General features: G+C 31.9%; 2 pseudogenes; one reads left to right on the forward strand and one right to left on the reverse strand.

Moving 5' to 3' along the window:
* Positions 1-1159: 1159 nt before the first annotated feature.
* Positions 1160-2170, forward strand: LOC111316112 (nuclear transcription factor Y subunit B-1 pseudogene; annotated as a pseudogene).
* A 1736-nt stretch (positions 2171-3906) lies between these two features.
* Positions 3907-22019, reverse strand: part of LOC149511957 (protein HEAT INTOLERANT 4-like) — a 39315-nt pseudogene continuing 21202 nt past the window's right edge.

The raw sequence follows: 22019 nt of genomic DNA on the forward strand, positions 1-22019 counted from the left end.
AAAGAAAAAAAAAGGGAAAAAACAAATTTTCACTAACAAGAAATTTTATTTCTATTCAATTTTATGTTGTAAAAAAAAAAAAACAAATTCCTCTTCAATGTATGGTAAATCGAAAATGTTGTTTTTTTTTTTTTTTTTCTTTCGCTGCTATATCACAACTCCATCTAGCTATGCATTTGGACATTAATATGATTTTTGATATAATAATATATATTTGAATCTCCCATGGACTAAGTTTCCATTGCTGATGTTATAATAATATAACATCTGGGGTTCTTTTTTCTTCTTGTGCTTCATGTAGAGGCTTTTTTTTTTTTTTAAGTTTTCGCTTACTCAAAGCCTAAAAGCAAACAAAGCCTAATATGGATGGATGTTAGTCAAAGGACAGGTGCAGCTAGTTGGATGGGGAAAGATTTAAGTGAAGTTTACGAAATTACTAACAAAATAATAAGTAAAAGAGATTAAAATGAATAAATGTCTGTTTGTTCAAAAAGAAAAAGAAAAAAAAAAGGACTAAGATTTTAATATGAGAATTGCTACCATAGTTGAACATTGTGTCAAGCAATAAACAGTGGGAAGCATGGCGTGAATTGATTCAGTCAGTCAAGCCCAATGTCATATCAGGCATGCAATTTGGTTGATTAGATTCTAGAGGGGAAAATTCAGTTAGAGAATTCACTAGCAAAAGGTTAAACCTTTTGCATATTGGAAAAAAATATATTATGCTTTTTTTTTTGGCTGGTTGGTGATTTTCCTTTTTCCTAGGAGTGAGTTTTAAGTTTTGACTGAAAAATACATTCGTGAGGACTGGGTGAAAGATAAGAGTGGAGTAAAAGAGAAGCAAATTGATATGTTTGATTGAGTTTTGCCCTTGACATAAAAAAAAATTCTATGGACAAAGATATTTTATTTAATTATTTATTTTTAATTTTCAAAATCCATTTAAGATTTTTCAGTTTTTTATAATTTAAAAACAAAAAATTATAAATATTAAATTTTAGAATTATTAAAGTATTATATTTTAAAATAATTATATTAATCATTTAAATTAAAGTCCGAGTTTAATTTTGTTTTTTCTTTACTTAAGATTCCGAACTTTTGATCCTCCAAGTGCTTGTTTCTTTCCTTTCCTGTCTACATCAAACCGCCTTCCCACTTTTTTTTTTAATATATTTTGGCTTCTTTCTCTCCCTTCTGTTCTGTTAGCTTATAACTCCAAACTCCGCCTCTTTAGATTCTTCAACTAAGTGGTTTCAGAAAGAATTCATTCATATCTTCCCAAACAAACTCTTCCATTTCTATTATTTTTCAGCCTCCTGATTTTCTCCATGACTGGGAAAAGAAACCAAACCAGCCCCATCGGCAGCCCGTCATCTGGGAACATCTCGGATACTTCTTCCAAAGAACAAGACCGATTCCTCCCCATAGCTAATGTAAGTCGTATCATGAAAAAATCCCTCCCAGCAAATGCAAAAATATCCAAAGAAGCCAAAGAAATCGTTCAGGAATGTGTGTCTGAGTTCATCAGCTTCATCACGGGTGAGGCTTCTGATAAGTGTCAGAGGGAAAAGAGGAAGACCATAAACGGCGATGATCTTTTGTGGGCTATGACAACACTGGGTTTTGAGAATTATGTTGGACCTCTCAAGGTTTATCTCAACAAGTACAGGGAAACTGAAGGAGATAAGAATTCCATGGCTAGGCAAGAAGATCAGTCTCCAGCTAATGCTGCAATCAACCATGGTAGTGCGGCTAATGCAGCGGCATCAGCTACGGCTACAGATAATTTCCAGGGTTATAGCAGTGGATTCTTTTCGCTTGGGGCTCAAGTTATTCATCATCCTCTGAATTATGGAGATCATGGAGGAAGAGGAATCGGCTATGGAGAGAAACTGGTGACAGCTGATTCTTTCAACACAAGCAGGATCCGAGAAAATGAAGATGCAAATGGTAATAGAACCATGGCATCTCATCTCCACAGGGTTGACTGGTAGTAGTTAAAGACTTGAAAATCAAAATACTACTATAGTTTTTTTTTTTTCCCTTTAACATATATGTTGAATTTTATTTTTCTTTGTTCAATTTGATTAACTATCAAATGACTATATATAAAACTTGATTAGAAATTCTCTTGCTAAAATTATAGTTAAAAAGCAGAGTTAAAGCTTTATATATGTTCTTCTCTAACTTTAATTTGATTAAAAATTCATAATGATTAGAAACTATAACAGGGGCAAGGTTTCAATTATCTATTCTGCAGATTCCTGGTTTTGTTATTTTTTTAACAAAAAGATCATAATTTGAAAATTAAAAAAAAATATAAATGTTAGAATTTAAATTTGAAATTTATTTTATATCATTTAATAAGTGATGATGTAAACTAATTAAACTAAACTCTTGGTTCATTCTTATATTTGATTTTAACTATAATTAAATTAGTAAGAAGTTGCATTTCTTATATCTGTATATGTTCTAGATTCTTTGACACTTCCACTTAAGCAGGATGTTTTCTAACATTAGATTGGTATGGGCTGATGGCTAGCAAAAATTTCAGGAAGAGATATTTTTAGGTCAGTAAATGGAGTTGATTTAGGGCAGTTTGAGAAATTAATTGCCTTTAGCTCGCTAGAGATAGTCACCTGTTATTCAGAACTAATTTTGATACCCAGAGAGTCAATACTGCCTTATTAACAGAATATTCTGTTGACTTTAGGAAGCTGGCTGCAACTTTGTTTGGTGAATATTTTATACAAAATCCACCGTTAATTACAAAATTATAACCAAGAAAATAAAATAAATTGAACAAACATATAAATAGATAAAATGACCATATGAAGTAAAATGCATACTTTTATAGTCAATATGCAATTTTAGAAGAGGATGATAAGCATCCAGTTTGTCATTCTTACCATTTTCGTTGTCTAATATGATATTAAAGACGGTTTAGTAGTTTAAAATTTAACCTGATTTCTTTATTTGTGAAATTAAAATATTTAATAATCATTAAATACGAACTTAAATTATAAAATTATAGATGCAAACACTTTTCATTGATCCGCAATTCACAAATTAAAAAAATTTTAATAATTTGTAATATTATAATATATAGTGAAATTTTTTTTTTATTTATGAATCTGATTATTAAAAAATAATATAATTTGGTTGTTTAGACCAACGGTGCCTATAAAAAGATAATAAATCAAATAAACATTACTATAAAATAGAATAAAATAAATTAATGGGTGCAAATATATATAATACAGAGGTTGTACAACTGTAAAATAGTTGTACTTCTTCCCTTATTTAAATGCAATATAAAATCTGGCATTAATTGTGAAGTTTATTTCATATATAAATACAAGTCAGATTTCTCACTCATACTGCTTCTCTTTGAATTTCCTGCATGTAATAATGCAAGGCAGCAGGGAAGAGTAAATGAAAATGAGCATCAATTGCTGGATTTTTATTTATTATATGAGCTACTTCAAACTATGGTTTAGACCAAGGAGTCTAGTAAATTATGAAAGGAGCCCGAAAAGGCAGAACCACCAAAAACAAAAAAAGAATAATTCAAAAAATTGCCGATCATGCTGTTGTCGTAAATGAGATTAGATATGGGGATGTGACATCTAGAATCCTAAAGATAACGTCCCTGAAGCATGACCTTAGTGGACAAGTGACTGAAGATGAGTTGTTATTGAATTTCTAATCATGAAATGTACAAATATAAATTGGAATTATTGGAAGTGAAGTTGGTTATGATTTGAATTCAAATTCAACAAGTAACGTGAAAAAATGAATGAAATTTATTAAGCAATGTTCAGTTTAATGATTTCAGTTCTGCATTACGAGCAACATCATTAACTATTTGAAGGGCTTATAACCACCATGGGGATCCACATGAAGTTCCAGTTGTTATGTCATATCTAACTAAAAGGAGATCCACTTGGTTAGGAGCTTCTGGCCAAACAGAATTATACAACTGGGATTGAGAGGACAAAGAAAAGCCATAGATTGAGGGATAAACTATTGTAAGGAACAGAGGAAGTATGTAATTCAATTGATTTCCTAGAGAAAAATCCAAAACACTGGGAACAAAAGAAGTAATCCAACAAAAAGTAGAGGTGCGACAGCATATTTGATAAACCATGCCAACATCAAATCCATTCGGCCAAAATAAACTTGTCCAATCTTACCAGGTAAACACATTTAAGCCATTATTACCATTCAGACACTTAAAGCAAACCGTGCGATCACTACTTATCATCGATATAATTCCCCAAGAAATCAAAATGCTTTAATTTTTTATGTAACAAGCTCTGATAAGAATGCCATGACTAGATATAAAGAAAATCTTCTCAGAACTAATACAAATAACTTTATGTATGAGAAATAATTTGTGCTCACCAAACTAGATGTTAAAACTAGCTATAAGGCTTCATTTAACAAAATAAATAATTACCAAAAAATAATACCTTGTTTAAAGAATATATTTATATATATATGTATATATGCATATATGAAGCAGTAATTCATAAAACCTTACCTTAATGATACATCAGGAGCATCCAGAGTTTGAGCAGGGTAGATTATAAAATCTCATGTTCTCAAATGCTGCTTTTGTTTCCTTGCTCATTTCTTCAACGGCTTTTTTGCAAGCTTCTCTTGCCTATAACAATGGAATTGGCCAAATTAATCACCATATCCAAATTCATGCTCCCCAACGAAATGTATTTTCTTAAGTCAAGCAATGTTGCCAACAATACACCTGCAGATTACGTTCCTTTGCTTCTCAAACTTTCTCTTTGACAAACTCCTACAAAACCAAAAGCATGTTAGGTTGAACTAGTAGTTGGAAATATATGAAATCCACGTGGATCTTCAAAAAGAACTTCACCTTAAAAGCGTCCTTTTGATCTTTATCAAATTCAGCTGCCTCAATCAGTTCCTGCAAATTGGTAGATATAGTTTAGTACCCAATTCCTATGACAAGCAAATAAACAGCCAAAGCTTAAAATGATTGACTAAAGTCTAATGCATAAATAACTGAAACTGAAACAATTCCAAGCTACCAATTCACATAATTCAAACATCACAAAAATCATGCTAATTAGATTATAACATAATGACGAAAGCGTTGTCTTACATCAAGTTCATCCAACTCCCAATCAAATTCACAGAAAACCTACAAGGACAGAAAGGATGGATTTACATAATATTTTGCAGAATAGATGCCACATTTATCCCAATAAAAATGGTTACAGGCAGTATAGTCAAGGATTGCCTCGACACCAAGGCACAACACCATCTAGCAAAGCACCTCAGACCCCTCAAATCAAGATACTTTGTTAAGGTGCAAGGCATGCCTCAAATAAACTGCTTTTTTGTTTTCAATTCTTTTCTTTTAATGATAAATTTTCATTAGATTAAGGACAGTTCACGATTCAAAAATAAGTAGATTATGTCCATAAAGCTAGACTAATGATGCTGGTTAATGCTTGATCTCTGTATCAGGCAAAGGAGTAGACCGACTTTTCAACATATACTAATGCATCTATACTTCAGGTTTACAAGTATAAAAGAGGCATTGGTACATTTAGAAACCCTACCTCCACGAGGTTTGAAGTTCAAACCTCCAAGTTTTAACTGTTGGGAGTATCATAGATAAAAACGTAATAGGTAAATATGCACGTGTGTATGGTGTGAATTAATCTTTTTAGCAATTAACTCTTTGCTTCACTCATGCAAGCACCTTTTTTGTGCCATGAGCCTTAAAATGGTGGCTTCAACTACACTAAATGCAACAGTTCATTTATCAAAGCATGATAAGCTCAACCTTTAAAACCAACTCCATCCATCCATTAATATCCACAAAACCCAGTGTCACTCATAATTAATTTTCTCAGAATATACAAAACCCTTACCGACTTCGGTTCTGCTGGAAAAATTATTTGAACGTCGGTGCTTTATCCAAGCTCATCTTCCTTCAAAGGCTGATAGAAATCTGTTAAAACAGGTATGCCAAAAAACATAGCAATAAATAAGGGTTTGTTCCTTCTTTTTTTTTTCCTCGTTGACAAGTCATTAGAATAGGCAGTGTAGAATAGGCTGTAGACACTGGATTTTGTCCAAATCTATCATTTTCAATTCTTGTTTAATAACAACAATAATAATAATGATGATGATGATGATGATGATGATGGTTTAATTAAAATTAAAAAAATTAATTAATTTAAAAATTTTAAAAAGAAGAAGAAGAAGAAGAGACAAACAAAAAAAATCCAAATAGAAGAAGAAACAAAGAGGCAAGGGCTAGTGCTAATGGGTGCCGTGCACGGTACCACTAGCCACCCGCGCCTCTACTCTAGCCATCATGCCACCCCTTGTCCAGTCTCCTCACTAGAGCACTGTAGCTCCTTTAGCACTCCCTATTTCCCAAACACCTAGTCCCGCTAAGCTTAAACACACCTAAGGGGACTCTCGAACTAAAAAAAAAAAAAAAAAAGAATAGACACAAGCACCCAAGCTTTTCCACGCCCAGAAGACCCCGATTCCTACATATAGAAACTGTAACTTTTTTACATTAAAAAGCCCTCGCAAACAAGTCCTTAAACACCCAACCAAAAATACCACAGAATAACACATAGTCCTTCCCGTAGGGAGGAACCTCAGTGCCAAAGCTCTTCTGTAATAAAAAAAAAGAGATTGTCAATTTGAGTTTAAAAAAAAAAGAAAAGAAAAGGATAATAGAATCCTCAAAACCCGATTTGTTCGTATCTAGATTGTTTTTGACAAAAAAGACATCGAATTTGACAAAAGGAAGCCGAGAAGAGCTTCTGAAAGGTTTTTTCTCATTTTTGGTCACCAATGCCCACCAACAATCGCTACTGATGATGAACCTTAGTAACGGCTAGCCCGACAGCAAGGTGCCAGATTCTGGCGAGGTAGAGAGATTTTTCTAACCTTTGAAACTTTTTTTTTTAGAAAAGGATGAAAATGATCATTAAAAAAAGTTGAATTTTATATAAAAAAAAGCCCAAAATGACATCGTATTAGACCAAGAAGGATTCGCATGCACTAGTGACCCGACCTGGGATTTGCCAATTAACTCGCTGATCCGCCTCCTCCAACAACTCTGAAACAGTTCAATTAGATTGGACTAAATCGTCAAACTACTGAATCGACCGCCAATCGAACCGGTGTTGATCGGTCTGATTCAGGTAAATTTTTTTTCATTTTTTTTACTGTTTTTATACATTATGTATCTTTTTTTGTTTTTATTTCATTATTGCTATTTTTGTATACTTAAGACTTTTAAAATTTATTGTTTTACAATAAGCATTAATAATAAAATAATAATAATGATAGTAATAATAACAATAACACCAATAACAAAAATTAAAAAAAAAACTTTTGATTCTTTTTAATTTTCTTTATGAATCATAACCCATGTTTTAAAAAATAATAATAAAATAAGTATATCAATAAGTGGTTGGTTCAATCATTCAACTTTCATCCTCATTGATGAAGATGTCTTGGGTTCGAGTTCTGTCGGTGGTCATTTATTGTGGTCATCTCGAATGCACGACCTATAGCTACCTGTATTAGGTTGTCAGGTACGGCACATCTTGCCTTGACCTGAGGGACTGAGCAGCCTATCTACCTCCATATTTTTTTTTACCAAAAAAAATAAGTATAAAATAATCATAGAATAAATTAGTAATTTTATTATTAATAAGTTTTTATAAAAAGAAAATATATGATTTTTTTAAATTAATTTTCAAAAATCATAAAAAATGAACTTGCTCTGAAAGTCTACTTAGATGTTAGAGATTTTTAAAAATGTTCAAGTTTTTTTTAATATATTAATAATAAAATAATAATAAAATAAAACTTAAAATCAAAACCCTACATCATCCAACCCTAAAATTAAAGTCCTAAAACCTCAAACCCTAAAATTCAAATCTTAAAACCTCCAACCTTAAAATTCAAATAGTAAAATCAAAATCCTAAACCTCCAAACCCTTAAATTGAAATCCCAAACCTCAAACTATAAAATCAAAACTCTAAAACCTTCAAATCTTAAAATCAAAATCCTAAACCTTAAAACCCAGAATCGGAACCTTAAACCTTTCAAACCCTAAAATCAAAGTCTTAAACCCCAAACTCTGAAACTTGAAACATTAACCTTAAGATCCAAAATCCCGAACCCTAAAATTCAAGGCCTTATAATCCAAAACTCTAAAAGCCCCAGGTTTGGTACGCAATCCCGAATCATTATCCGAAAGTCACCAAACCTTAAAACCTCGACCTAAACTTATACTCAAAACTATTTTGAAACTTTAAGGATATGTGTGAAAATCTAGAATGAAATAACTTATTCCCGAATGCCTCATAGATGATGGGGTACTTAGAAAATTTTATTCCATTAAGTTTTTCATGTGAGTCCTTAATTCATTTCAACCATGGGGTTAATAACTAATTAATAACAAAAGTATAATAATAAAATAAAATCTTAGATATAAATAGTCGTACCTAAGCTCTACCTAGATGTTGGAGAGTCAAGGTGGCCTCATTATATTTAAGAATCGATTTTTTTGAATTGCATTTCATCATTTTGCATAATATCCATTAGCATATATATGCATCATTATATTATTGTTGACACTTATTTCGTATTTCTCTGTCTTTGATCTTTATATGTTACCTAATAATACCATTATTTCTTTTTCATATAAAATGTCTCACAAAAAAAAAAAGGGATATATTTTTAAAACAAAAATAACATTTTGAAAGAAATAATTTTCGATACTCTGCCTAGATGTTGGAGAGTCACTAATAATTATCTTCTACAAAGAGTGTTATTTTTTTAAGGACTATTGTGTTAAATCTTAAGTGAAAAGAGTTATTTTAAATTCTGCATAGATGTTAGAGAATTTTAAAGTAATTCTTTAACTTAAAGATTTTCTCAATATTTCTAAATAAAGAGTTTTTAACAAAATTTTACTTTTTAAAATGAAAGGGATTATTATTAAATTTCAAATTAAAACTATTTCATCCAACACCTGAAATAGTGCATAATTAATTGGTACCAATTTATGGGCATTGTAAGGATGCTAATCCTTTCCCACACGTAACTGACTCTTGAACCCAACTTAGTTTTTGTAGACCGAAATTTATCTTTTTGATAAACTTTAAATTTGCTTTTATAGTTTTATTAAAAAGATAAACTTTTGGGTGACCAATCACACCATAAAAAAGATTGGTGGCAACTCTCTCATTTTTTCCTCAAATTTTAAATTCTTTGCGTCTAGCGGTCCTAAAACCATTACGACAGCTTGGCGACTCTACTGAGAATTTTTTAGAGTTAAGCCAAAACTTTTTAATTATGTGCTATTAAGAATTGTTGGATTTAATTGGTCTTACTTGACATTTAATTTAATCCCCTTTATTTCAATTTTTCAAGAAAAAATATATATATGTAAACGTTAATAAATAAGATAAATTGTATGTTAGTTGTTATTTTGTTTTGATTTTGCATTTAGGATATTTTGATTAATATGTCACTTTGCACACTTTAGCATATACACTTACATGCATCAACTCTAGACTCGAGCTTCATCATTTGTAGGAGAAAGTGAAGTAGCTACGCTCTCGTGAGGTGATAACCTCTACATTTGCTAGTGAAATACTTATATTCAGATTGAATCTTTTTCGTTAGTAACTCGTAATGGGTGAGGATTGAAAAACCTTACTAGTCTATAATGGACGATGATGTAAGGAATAGTTTGGGAACTTTTAGACGCATAAATCTTAAGCCGATATACAGTGAGCCGTAAAGCCTAGCCTTTGGATAGAGCCATGTTGTCCTTCTTAAAAAAAAATTACCTTAAACTAAGACACTATGCATATTCTATTCTGTCATGTACTATACTTGTTTGATTATTTATTTACTTATTTTTTTATTTTTTTATTTACATTATTGACTTGTTTAATTCTTTTGTTTCTTTTAATTTTGTTGGATGCATTATATAGGTATCATATTTCTTAGAAGGATATTGTTTTGGACCAATATTTAGCAAGAAAAACTCTCAGAAAACCTATAGAGATGTCATCCATGTGTAAAAGTTACTTGAGGTTAAGAGCTAGTTAAAAAGTACTTAAGAGAAAGAAGGAGACTATTTAGTAAATGGTCATATATCAATGCTGCCACAGTTAGTGCATATGGATCTTAGTCAAAATGACATATCTAAATTGAATACTATTTGGAAATAGTAGGGAATAGAGAAAAAAGAATAATTTTCTAAGAAATATGAGGATGTGGCATTACTTATGTCAGTAAAGGTTGATGAACAGTTGATTAGAGCCGCAATGTAATTTTGGGATCTATCTTATTAATGCTTTGTGTTTAACTAAGAAGACTTGGCTCTCATAATTAAAGAATAGTTAGTTTACTCTGGATAAAGTCTGTCAATCAAGATAAGATCTATTGGAAGGAGTAGAAGACTACTGGATATAGAAAAAAGTTAGCCAAGATTATGCAAATAAGGTTTGAGGAGATAGATAAGCACAAAAAGAAAAAAAAATAGGGTTAAGGCTATTTCATCAACTTTTTTTTTAGCATATAAAAAATTATATTGATACTGATCAGGGGTTGGATGTGTTTACTCTAGCCGTATATAGGTTAATGATATTCCCTGAGGTGTTAGGACATATAGAAACATCAGTGGTTAACTTTTTTGAGCAACTGGATAAAGGTATAAATCTTTCATTGATTATTTTAGTGTAAACCATTAGACCACTTAATTTTTATCAAAAAAAGGGTGAGAGGTGATTTATAGGGTGTGCTCAGCTATTTTTTATTTAACTTAGAAGTTACTTTTGAGGAAAAGAGAAGATATCATTTTAGTTGTTCTCTATTAATTTTGTTCCCATCAAGGAGTTTGTTGCCAAAGAATGGCGGAGGGAGTGGACAAAAGGCCAATGGATGTTATTCTTTTTAAAGCTTACCAGTGAAGATATAACATAAAGGGTACCATAGATGCTTCTTATGCCTATCTTATATAGTTGTGGAGACGAATCATGGGTATCCTTGTTAGAAATATGAGGGGCAGTGAGTTATGCACCTCTTATGGTTCAAAGATAATATAACTTGCGACGATTTATCTCTAAGACTCATGGACTTAGTTCGCTTGAATTTGATTAGAAGGTATCTGGCTATGTGAAAAAGGTTCATAAAGTCATCAAATCATAGAAGTAAGTTAATCGAATGAGCTCGACTAGATTTATAGATAATATTATGAAAGGTTATGTTGTATAGAGAATGAAAAGGGTTAATGAAGTTAGGCCTTTACCAGCTGATGTTTTAGATAAGTTGCCCACTCCTGTTTCAGTGATTATATTGTCAACTTTTAAGATCGCTTTACGAGAGTTTGAGATTAAAAAAAAAAGTTAGAGAAAGAAAAGATGGCAATGATGGATTAAGTCAACCAATTGAGATATGATTTGATGATAAAAGAATATACAGTACAAAAGTTGACCAAATAATGAAAGGCATTGAAAAAGATCTCCAAAATTTGCATCAAGAAAATAAGAAACTAAGGTTGGACAGTAGACCTTCGAAGGGATCAAAAAAAGACATCGAAAAATTAAGAGAGATGATGAAGTATTAGAAGAATAGAGCTCAAGATAATAAAGAATGATCTCCATTCTCACCAAAGAACAGCACACATGGGAAGAAAAGTTTTTGGGAGTTTTTGAAAAGGTAGTCAAATGCCAAAAAGGAAACAAAAGGCTAAAGGTCGAACTAAGGAAGGAATAAAATAGGAATTCTGAGTTGCAAAATGAGAAAAAAGCCTTGGAGCAAGAATTAATAAGTTTGGAGCTTTAGTTGACCAACAATCAGAACCACATAGATAAGATTTTGACTAAATGGTAAGAAATAAAAGATTATTGGGCCCACACTTGTAACATAAAAATAGATGCTCGAAAAATATGAAGAGCCAAAAGTTTAAGTAGACAGCAATACATAGAACATTTGATCGTTCAAATTTACAAGGTCATTTGAAAAGTAAGCAACATGGTCAAAAAAGTGAAAGCACTAGAATGAAAGATCGTACCGACCCAAGGCCATAGCTAAAGATTATTGAACTTTTTATGTGAAACTAGGGAGCAATACGCTCAAATCAAATGTTTTTATGGTTTTAATGCAAAGATGATCGAAATATTTATAAAAATCCTTATGGTTAATGAAAGTTTCTTTTTATTCCAATGGATCCAAAACAATACCCCAATTTGCATTACATTCATTTTATGCATGCATTTTAATAAAAGTAGATGCTAATAACAATAACAATGATATTATATCATGCAATCTAATTCATGGTTAATAAACTAAGGTTCAAGGATAGCAAAGCCGAAGAATCTAAGTCAATCAATCCCCGTATAGATATAATACTCATTCTCAGACTCGAGCTAAAGAAGAGGAGAACGTACCAAATTTGAAAGAGTCGAAAGGGCACAACAAAAAATAATAGAAAGAGTGATAGAGATACAACAAAGTATCGAGGCATAGATGGTTGAATTAAAACAATTACTGTCTAGTTCATTGAAAGGTAAAGAAGTTGCTGGCGAGTCAAGGATAAGAGAAAAAGTTAATATGAAAGAGCCACTATACCCTTCGAGATTTACTCTACCTCAAGCTCAAGTTCAAGCTCCTTGTGGCATAAACATACAGCCACAAAGTGTGCAATTATACCCTTATGTCAATCATTTTGCAAGTTAACAATCGATCAATTTAAATACTAACTCGAGAAATATCCCAGTTGACCTCATCATGGTGCTAAATCTTGATGATCCTGTTGAACAAAAAAAGTCTCACGAAATGTCAACAAAGATACGAAACAAGTATGATTAACTTGAAAAGAGGCTCAAAGCAGTAGAAGATAATGATATCTATGGGGTTGTCGACATTAGTAAGCTAAGCCTAGTACTTGACCTAGTTATCTCGCCCAAATTTAAATCTCAAATTTTAAGAAATATGATGAAACAAAATGTCCTTCTACTCATATTACCATGTTTTATCGAAAGATGGTGAGTCATACCCAAAATGACAAATTCTTGATACATTGTTTTCAAAACAGTTTAATTGGATCGATAATAAGATGATATGTGCAGTTAGATCGAAGTAAAATCTATTCGTGGAAGACTTGGCCAAAACTTTTATTACTCAATATAAGCATGTCCTTGATACAACCCCTAATAAGCTGTCATTGCAAAAGATGGAGAAGAAATCAATCAAAACCTTTAAAGAATATGCACATTGGTGGAAATATGGGGTGGCCCAAGTCCAACCACCACTAATTAAGAAGGAGATAATTGTGTTATTTGTTAACGTGTTGAAAGCCCCATACTATGATAAGTTAGTGGGGAACGCTACGAAAAACTTTATTGATCTAGTAATTTCGAGAGAAATGATAGAAAATGCCATTAAAAGTGACAAAATTGAAGGGCCTGAAAAGAAGACATTAAATTCAACAAAAAAGAACATGAGACACATGCTATCACCCACAGAAATTTTTTACACTGTCTTTTTGTTTCGTATAATCCAAGCCCACTTTATCCCTCCTACTATCCTACTATCAACCAAATCTTTCAACAACCATATCATTACCAAGCACCTCAACAACCATCGCCCAGACTAAGCTTTAGCCTTCAGCCATCTAATTACATTTTTGTACCTTCAACTCAATCATTTGCCTAACCAACCGACCAAAATAACAACCAAAGAAACCCACAAAACAACAACAATTGAGAAATACCTCATTTCAATCCAATTCTCATGTCTTACACCTAGTTGTACCCTCAGTTGGTAAGAGGTCACCTTATCATTTCTACCTACATGAAACCATTAAGCCACCTCACTCGAGTTGGTATGACCCTAATGCTAAGTGTGATTATCATTATGATGTTACAAGACACTCTACTTAAAATTACACAACACTTAAACATAAAATGTAGGGTCTAATAAATGATGAGCTTTTAACTTTTGACACCAAATTCAAGCCAAGTGTCAGTGAAAATCCTTTACCAGATCACACAGAAGGGAAGATTAATATGGTAGGCAATGAAAAAAATGTGAGGATCAAAAGATGCGTGGATGAAGTAAAGACCCTTTTTGAACGAAAATATGATTGTGTAAAACAGGCATGATTCAATCGCTATTTTTGGATGATAATGAAAGTTATGAAGACCTTAACTAGTTTTACAAGTATCATGAAAGAACGGTTGGACATTTGATCCAAGGTTGTGAAGCCTTTAGACAAATATTGTAAAGCTTGATGGATAAGGCCATCATTAAGTTTTATGATGAATATGACGAGAACTATGTGAATACGATGGGTGATGAGCATCCTGGCGAGTTTTTTATTCCCAAACTTCTCACGATTTACAATTATGCCCGTAACCGAAAAAGCCATTTCCTCTTCTTAGACATCAATGACTATATATGTCCCTATTTCATTCCCTTATTGATCGATAAAGCAATCTCATGGAAATACGATTATGATGTTGTGATAAGAGGGCTTGATGTGACCTCGAATGATCCAAGTATGAGGAATACTATCAACATAATAAGAATAGGAAGAATGACTTGAAGTGGTCAGTGTTACACTCTTAAAATGTCCAAAAATTTCAAAAAAAGAAAGGGTAAAATGAAAGAAGAAAACATAAGGGAAAATTAAGGTTCTCAGCCAGTAGTAAGCCCAGAAATACAAATCAATAAACCAGTGATAGAAAAAAGCTTGTGAATTCTTAAAGATCATTAAGCACAGCGAGTACAGTATCATCGACCAGCTGAACAAACTATTTGCTCATATTTCTTTATTGTCACTATTATTGAATTTTGAGTTATATAGGAATGCTTTGTTGAAGGTGCTCAACCAAGCTTATGTCGAGCATAATACTTCTATTGATAAGATAGATCACATGGTTGGAATATTATAACTCAAAATTTCATCACCTTTAATGATGATGAAATACCCCTAGAAATATGAGGTAGCGTTAAGGCTTTACGCATTACTATCAAGTGCAAAACCTATACTATGACCAAAGTACTGATTGATAATAGATCTTCTATTAATGTTATACCTCTAATGACATTGTCAAAGCTTCCGGTGGACCCTGCTCACGTGCGAAATAGTCATATGATGTAAGAGCTTTTGATGGAACATGAAAAGAGGTAATTGGTGATATAAGATTCAATTATAGATTGGTCAATGTACTTTTTATGTCTTATTCCAGGTGATAGAAATAACACCAATGTATATTTGCTTACTTAGAAGACCTTGAATTCATAAGATCGGAGCTGTATCTTCATATCTACATCAGAAGGTGAAATTCGTTATGAAAGAAAAACAAGTTTGTATAGACAGAGAGGAAGATTTATTAGTGACAAAGACCTTAACTACTATTTATGTTAAAGCTACAGAAATGGTAATTGAATGCTTATTTAAAGCTTTTAAAGTAGCAAATGCTATTTATGTTAGAGAAGGGTCAAAGATACCAATCCTTCGATTGTCAAAAACTATAAACATGGTGATCAAACAAACTATTGGCAAGGGTTGGCAAGCCGAGCAAGGCTTAGAGAAAGTTTTACAAGAAATTGAAAGAGCACCATGTTCAGTTAAAAATAAAAAAAAATAGGGGTTAGGCTATAAGCCTATTGCTATTGATAAAAAAAATATAATGTTGGAAAAGAAAGAAAAAAGAATAGCACGTTTCAAAGGGCAAGATTCAATTGATAGGAAAATGGTATTCCCTTATTTGTATGAAACATTCCATTCAGGTAGGTATATCATCGGAGGTTGAACAAGGAAAACCAGTAATGGGATTGGATGAAGCCTTTTCTCGAGTTCAAATTAGAGTAGGTGAAAATGTCATGCAAGATGAGGAAATGTTTTTTCCTTTTTAGGACAAGAGACCTAAGAATGATGTACCATTTTTGTTATCATTGAACCCTCCTAACCTCAAAATTCCAATTGCTTCTGCCCAAGAGCATGCGGAGGTTAAATGTATGAGTTTATTTTCATTGTCTTAATAAAATGATGAATGCAATGTATTTCACATATACTATGTCTTTCCATTTTTTTTCTTTGCTATCCTTATCACCTTTGCCAAGATCAATATATATTTCTTTGTGATTATACCTATTTTCAGGTTTTTTAATAATGAACATTATAGATGACCAAGGCAATAACATCGGGTTTGATTTCAAAAATTTGATTCACATTAGCTAATTGGATAATGATATTGATTTAGAGGACTATGATTTATTTCATGATCTATTAAAATAGATGGAGCAAGAAGAGAAAATTATAAAACTACATCAAGAATTGATTGATTTGTTAAACTTAGAAGATGGTGAGAATAAGAAATAAGTTAGGATTGGTACTTCATTATCACCAATTGAGAAACAAAAATTAGTGAATTTGCTATAAGAATACGTGGATATATTTGCATGGTCCTATTAAGATATGCCTGGACTTAGTATAGATGTGGTTGAACATAAATTACCTAAAGCTAGAATGTTGATCGGTATAGCAAAAGTTGAGACGCGTGAAGCCGAAAATGTTATTGAAGATAAAAGAAAAAGTAAAGAAGCAATTTGACATAGGTTTTCTAGAAGTAGCCAAGTATCTTGAATGGGTAGCTAATATAGTCTCAGTTCCCAAGAAAGATGAAAAAGTTAGGACGTGTGTGGACTATCAAGATTTAAATAGGGCTAGCCCAAATGATAATTTTCTATTACCAGATATTGATACTTTTGTAGATAACACTGCTAAAACTCCATCATTTTATTTATGGATGGGTTTTTTAGCTATAATCAGATCAAAATAGCTGGCGAAGATATGGAAAAAACTACGTTTGTAACCATGTGGGGCATATTTTGCTATAAAATCATGCCATTTGGGCTAAAGAATGCTAGTGCCATGTATCAAAGGGCGATGGTTACTATTTTTTATGATATGATGCATAAAGAGATAGAGGTGTATGTTAACGATATGATAGTTAAGTCTCAAGAAGGTGAAGATCATGTTGCTAATCTCAAAAAGCTCTTTAAGGTTACAAAAATACCAGCTTAAGTTGAATCCAACCAAATGCACCTTCGGTGTTAAATCTAAAAATTTGTTAGGGTTCATAGTCAATGAAAGAGGTATAAAAGTAAACACTGATAAGATTCGAGCCATTCAAGAGTTGTCAGTGCACATACACAAAAAGAAGTGAGAGGCTTTTTGAGGTGATTGAATTATATTTCTTGCTTCATATCTTAACTCACTTCAAAATGCAATCCAATCTTTAGGTTACTTTGTAAAAGTAATCCTGGCGAATAGGATGAAAAATGCCAAATTACCTTTGAAAATATTAAAGACTATTTGACAAGCCCACTGATGTTATACCACCAATCGCAAGAAGGCCATTGATTTTATATCTTACTATGCAAAAAAAATCAATTGGATGTGCATTAGGGCAAAGGGATGAAACTGGTAAGAAAAAGTATGCCATATACTATTTGAGTAAAAAGTTTACAAGTATGAGGCTAAGCATCCCCAAATAGAAAAAATATGTTGTGCATTGGCTTGGACTACTCGTAGACTTAGGCAGTGCATGTTCTATCATACGACTTGACTGATATCGAAGTTAGATCCCTTCAAGTACATTTTTAAGAAACCGTTATTATCAAGTAGGATAGTGAGATGGTAAGTCACGCTCTTGAAATATTATATTGTGTATGTGACATAAAAATTCATAAAAAGGAGTGCAATAGCTGATTTTCTTACTGACTAAACTACATAAGATTACTAGCCTATAAAGTTTAAATTTTCAGATGAAGACTTAATGGTGATTTTGCAAGATGAATACGAAGAGCCTGTAAGAAAAGTGTGAAAGCTATTTTTTAACGGAACATCTAATATAATGGGGCATGGTATTGGGCAGTGCTAATATCCCTAGAAGAAAGTTATTACCCATGTATTACAAGGTTAGACTTCAATTGCACAAACAATGTTGCTGAAAATAAAGTATGTGTCATGGGTTTGCAGATGGCCATTGAAAAGAAGATTGAAACACTAGAAGTATATGGGCATTTAGCCTTGATAATTTATCAACTAAAAGGCAAATGGGAGATTAAAGACCCAAAATTATTGTTACACCAAAGGCACATAACTAGCCTAATAAAATAGTTCAAAGAGATTCAGTTTTAGCATGTTCCCTGAGAAGAACATTATATGTCTTAGTTACTCTGGTAGCAATGTTCAAGTTAAATGACAATACGAGAATCCAACCCATCCAAATACAAATAAGAGATTCACTAGCTCACTATTCAAATATAAAAGAAAAGGTAGATTGGCAAAGATGGTATTATGACATTGTACAGTATATCAAATGCCAAAATTACCCTAAACAAGCCTAAAAAAATGATAAAAGGATCATCCAAAGATTAGTAACGAGGTTTATGCTTGATGGTGAAATCTTATATAAGAAAAGTCGAGACTAAATCTTGCTAAGATGCGTAGATGTTATGGAAACAAGAAGGATACTTGAAGAAGTACACGAAGAAATTTGTGTAACACATCTCAATAGGCATATGATGGCCAAACAGATTATGAGAGCTGGTTACTATTGTCCATAATGGAAAATAATTGCATCAATTATGCTAGAAAGTGTCATAAATACCAAATTTATATGGATAAAATTCATTCCCTCTAATCTCGCTGCATGTCTTGGCATCACCATGTCCTTTCTCTATGTAGAGAATAGATGTGATCAGACCCATAACCCCAAAAGCTTCAAATAGGCATCGATTTATCTTTATAATAATTGATTATTTCATAAAGTGGGTGGAAGCAGCTTCATATGCTAATATTACGTGATCGGTGGTGTGCAAATTCATAAAAAAAAAATAATATGCCAATATAGGCTCCCGAAAAAGATTATCTCTGATAATGCCAGCAACTTGAATAATAAAATGATGAAAAAATTGTGTGCACAATTCAAATAAAAAATCATCATTCAACACTATATCGTCTAAAGATGAACGGCGCAAAAGAAGCTACAGACAAGAACATTAAAAAAATATTGATAAAAATGACTGATACATATAGAGACTGGCACAAAAAGTTACCTTTTACTTTACTTGCCTATAGAACATCAATTCGAATCTCCATAGGGGCCTACCCATTTTTGCTAGCGTATGGGTTAGAGGTTGTACTACCAATCGAAGTAGAAATTACTTCCCTAAGGGTTTTAATGGAGGTAAAATTGGAAGAAGCAGAATGGGTTTGAAACCATTTTGAGCAACTGAATCTTATTGAAGAAAAAATGCTTTCAACACTTAACCATGGGCAAATGTACCAAAGAAGAATCATGCAAGCACATGACAAGAAAATACAACCTCGATGTTTTCATGAAGGCAAATTGGTTTTAAAAAAGATTTTGCCATATCAACACGACAATAGAGGAAAATGGATGCCCAATTGGGAATGTCCATAAATGGTAAAAAAGGCATTCTTTGGTGAAACTCTGATTCTTGTAGAAATGGATAGTGATGAATTGTCGAATCCTATGAATTCATATATTGTTAAAAAATATTTTGCTTAAAAAAATAAAAAAAAAAAAAGAAAAAGGAGATGATTCAAATTGAAAACCCCAAAAGGATGGTTTGAATTGGAAGATGGATCATTTAAGTTGAAAACTTAAAAAGGTAGCTTAAATGAAGATAGAGCTAGGAGAAAGTCCTTTAAAGAACAAAAGGTTGGCACTAACTAGACGAATCAATGCCAGAATTAAGGAAGATGACTTTTGAGGGCAAGTTTTCATTAGTTGTAAATATAGAGCAATGGTTGGTTGTATGAGATCAAACGTGACAAGATCGTAAATGTAACGAGTTTTTGGAAAAAGATCTAGTCCAAATAGGTCAAGATCGTTCAAATATTCATTATCTAGAGAATTGATGCTTGATTCTTGAAATGTTTTTGGATTACTTGTTCTTTGTGTTTCAAAAAGCTTATTTTTATCTTTCCAAACCAAAATACTCCATTGTTGACTGTGTTTCATATTCAGCCTTAAAGATGAAATCATTGCATTTGTCATTTAAAGTTAAGATAATGATGGATAAAGTTCATAATAAACCAATGCATCACTTAAAAAGAGAATGCAATGTAAAGATAACAGAAATAACAATACAAGGTCAAAAAGAATAAAATGAAATTGATCACCATAAATAAGAAAAAAAAAATGAAGAAATGATTCAAAGAAGACTTCAGAGCAACCAAAAGTTAAATGAATCCATCATAAGACAGAGATTCTGAAATAAAAAGAAAGAGAAATAACTAGATGAAAATCGAAAGATTCAAAAAAAGGAGAATACTAGAAACAGCTTTTAAAGTCTAAAAGAATCAACCAAAAGTTGAATTAACATGAATGAATATACATGATATAATTCATTAATTGCATCTTTATCTTTTCATTCCTCATAATCATTGCATGCATCACATACCTCTTGATAAAATGAATTGGAGGTTTTCTATGAGACATAAAAAAAAATCAACATTTTTCTTTTTTCAAAACAAAAATGATGGCTTTGAAGATGATATGTTACCTCTAGCACGATTCTTAAAATCGAGACTGTTAATTTGTGGAGTACTCAATCCTTTACTTTTTTAACTCACCACTCAATCTTTATTTTTTGACTTACGGTTTAATCCTGATATCTTTATTTTCTAACTCACGGTTCAATTCTTATCATCGTTATTTTTTGACTCGTAGTTTAATCTTGATCTTGTTATTTTTTTCTGACTCGAAGTTCAATCCTAGTCGTCATTATTTTTTTTGACTTGAGATTCAATCCCAGTCATCGTTATATTCTTAACTCACAGTTTAATGCTAGTCGCTTTTATTTTTTTGACTCACTGTTCAATCTCAGTCATCATTATTCTTTGACTCGCAGTTTAATCCCGGTCATTTTTGCTTTTCTAACTTGCGATTTTATCCTAATTGTTTTTATTTTTTTGACTTATGGATCAGTCCCAGCCGTCTTTATTCTTTAACTCGCAATTTAATCTCAGTCATTTTTATTTTTTTAACTTACGATTTAATCCCAATCACTTTTATTTTTTTGACTTGTTGTTCAATCTTAGCCGTCGTTAATCTTTGACTCACAGTTTAATCCCAGTTGCTTTTATTTTTCCCAATTGCTTTTATTTTTCTGACTTGTGGTTTAATCCCAATTGCTTTTATTTTTTTGACTTGCGATTTAGTCCCTGCCGTCGTTAATCTCTGACTTGCGGTTTAATCGTAGTCGTTTTTATTTTTCTAACTTACGGTTCAGTCCCAGCCGTCGTAAATCTCTGACTCATGATTTAATCTTGGTCATTTTTATTTTCTTGACTTGTGATTTAATCCTAATCACTTTTATTTTTCTAACTTGCAGTTCAGTCACTGCTGTCATTAATCTCTGACTCGCGGTTTAATCCTAATCATTTTTATTTTCTTAACTTGCTATTTAATCCTAGTCGCTTTTATTTTTTTGACTTACGGATCAGTTCGAGCCATCGTTAATCTCTAATTCGTGGTTTAATCCTAATTATTTATATTTTTCTTACTCATGGTTTAATCCTAGTCGCTTTTATTTTTTTGACTTGCCTATTCAATCCTAATCATCATCATTTTCTAACTCACATTTTAATCCCAATCATTTTATCTCTATCATTATTTTTTACTTCACGATATCATTTCAATTTTTCTTTTCCATTTAATTCATAGTTCTATCTTGAATTTAAAAAAAAAAAACCAAAAAAAATTTAAAAAATTTTTTAGGAAACTCATCGAGTTAGCTTCGGACAAAATGTTATCTTTATCTTTGCCCTGTTTATGATTCTTAGTAATGTGCAAAGAAGGACAGCTATAGACATTGGATTTTGTTCAAGTCTATCATTTTCAATTCTTGTTTAATAATAATAATA

This window comes from Durio zibethinus, chromosome 24 (assembly GCF_047325235.1).
Source record: "Durio zibethinus cultivar Kanyao isolate XHJ-2024 chromosome 24, ASM4732523v1, whole genome shotgun sequence".
Classification (NCBI taxonomy): Eukaryota; Viridiplantae; Streptophyta; class Magnoliopsida; order Malvales; family Malvaceae; genus Durio; species Durio zibethinus.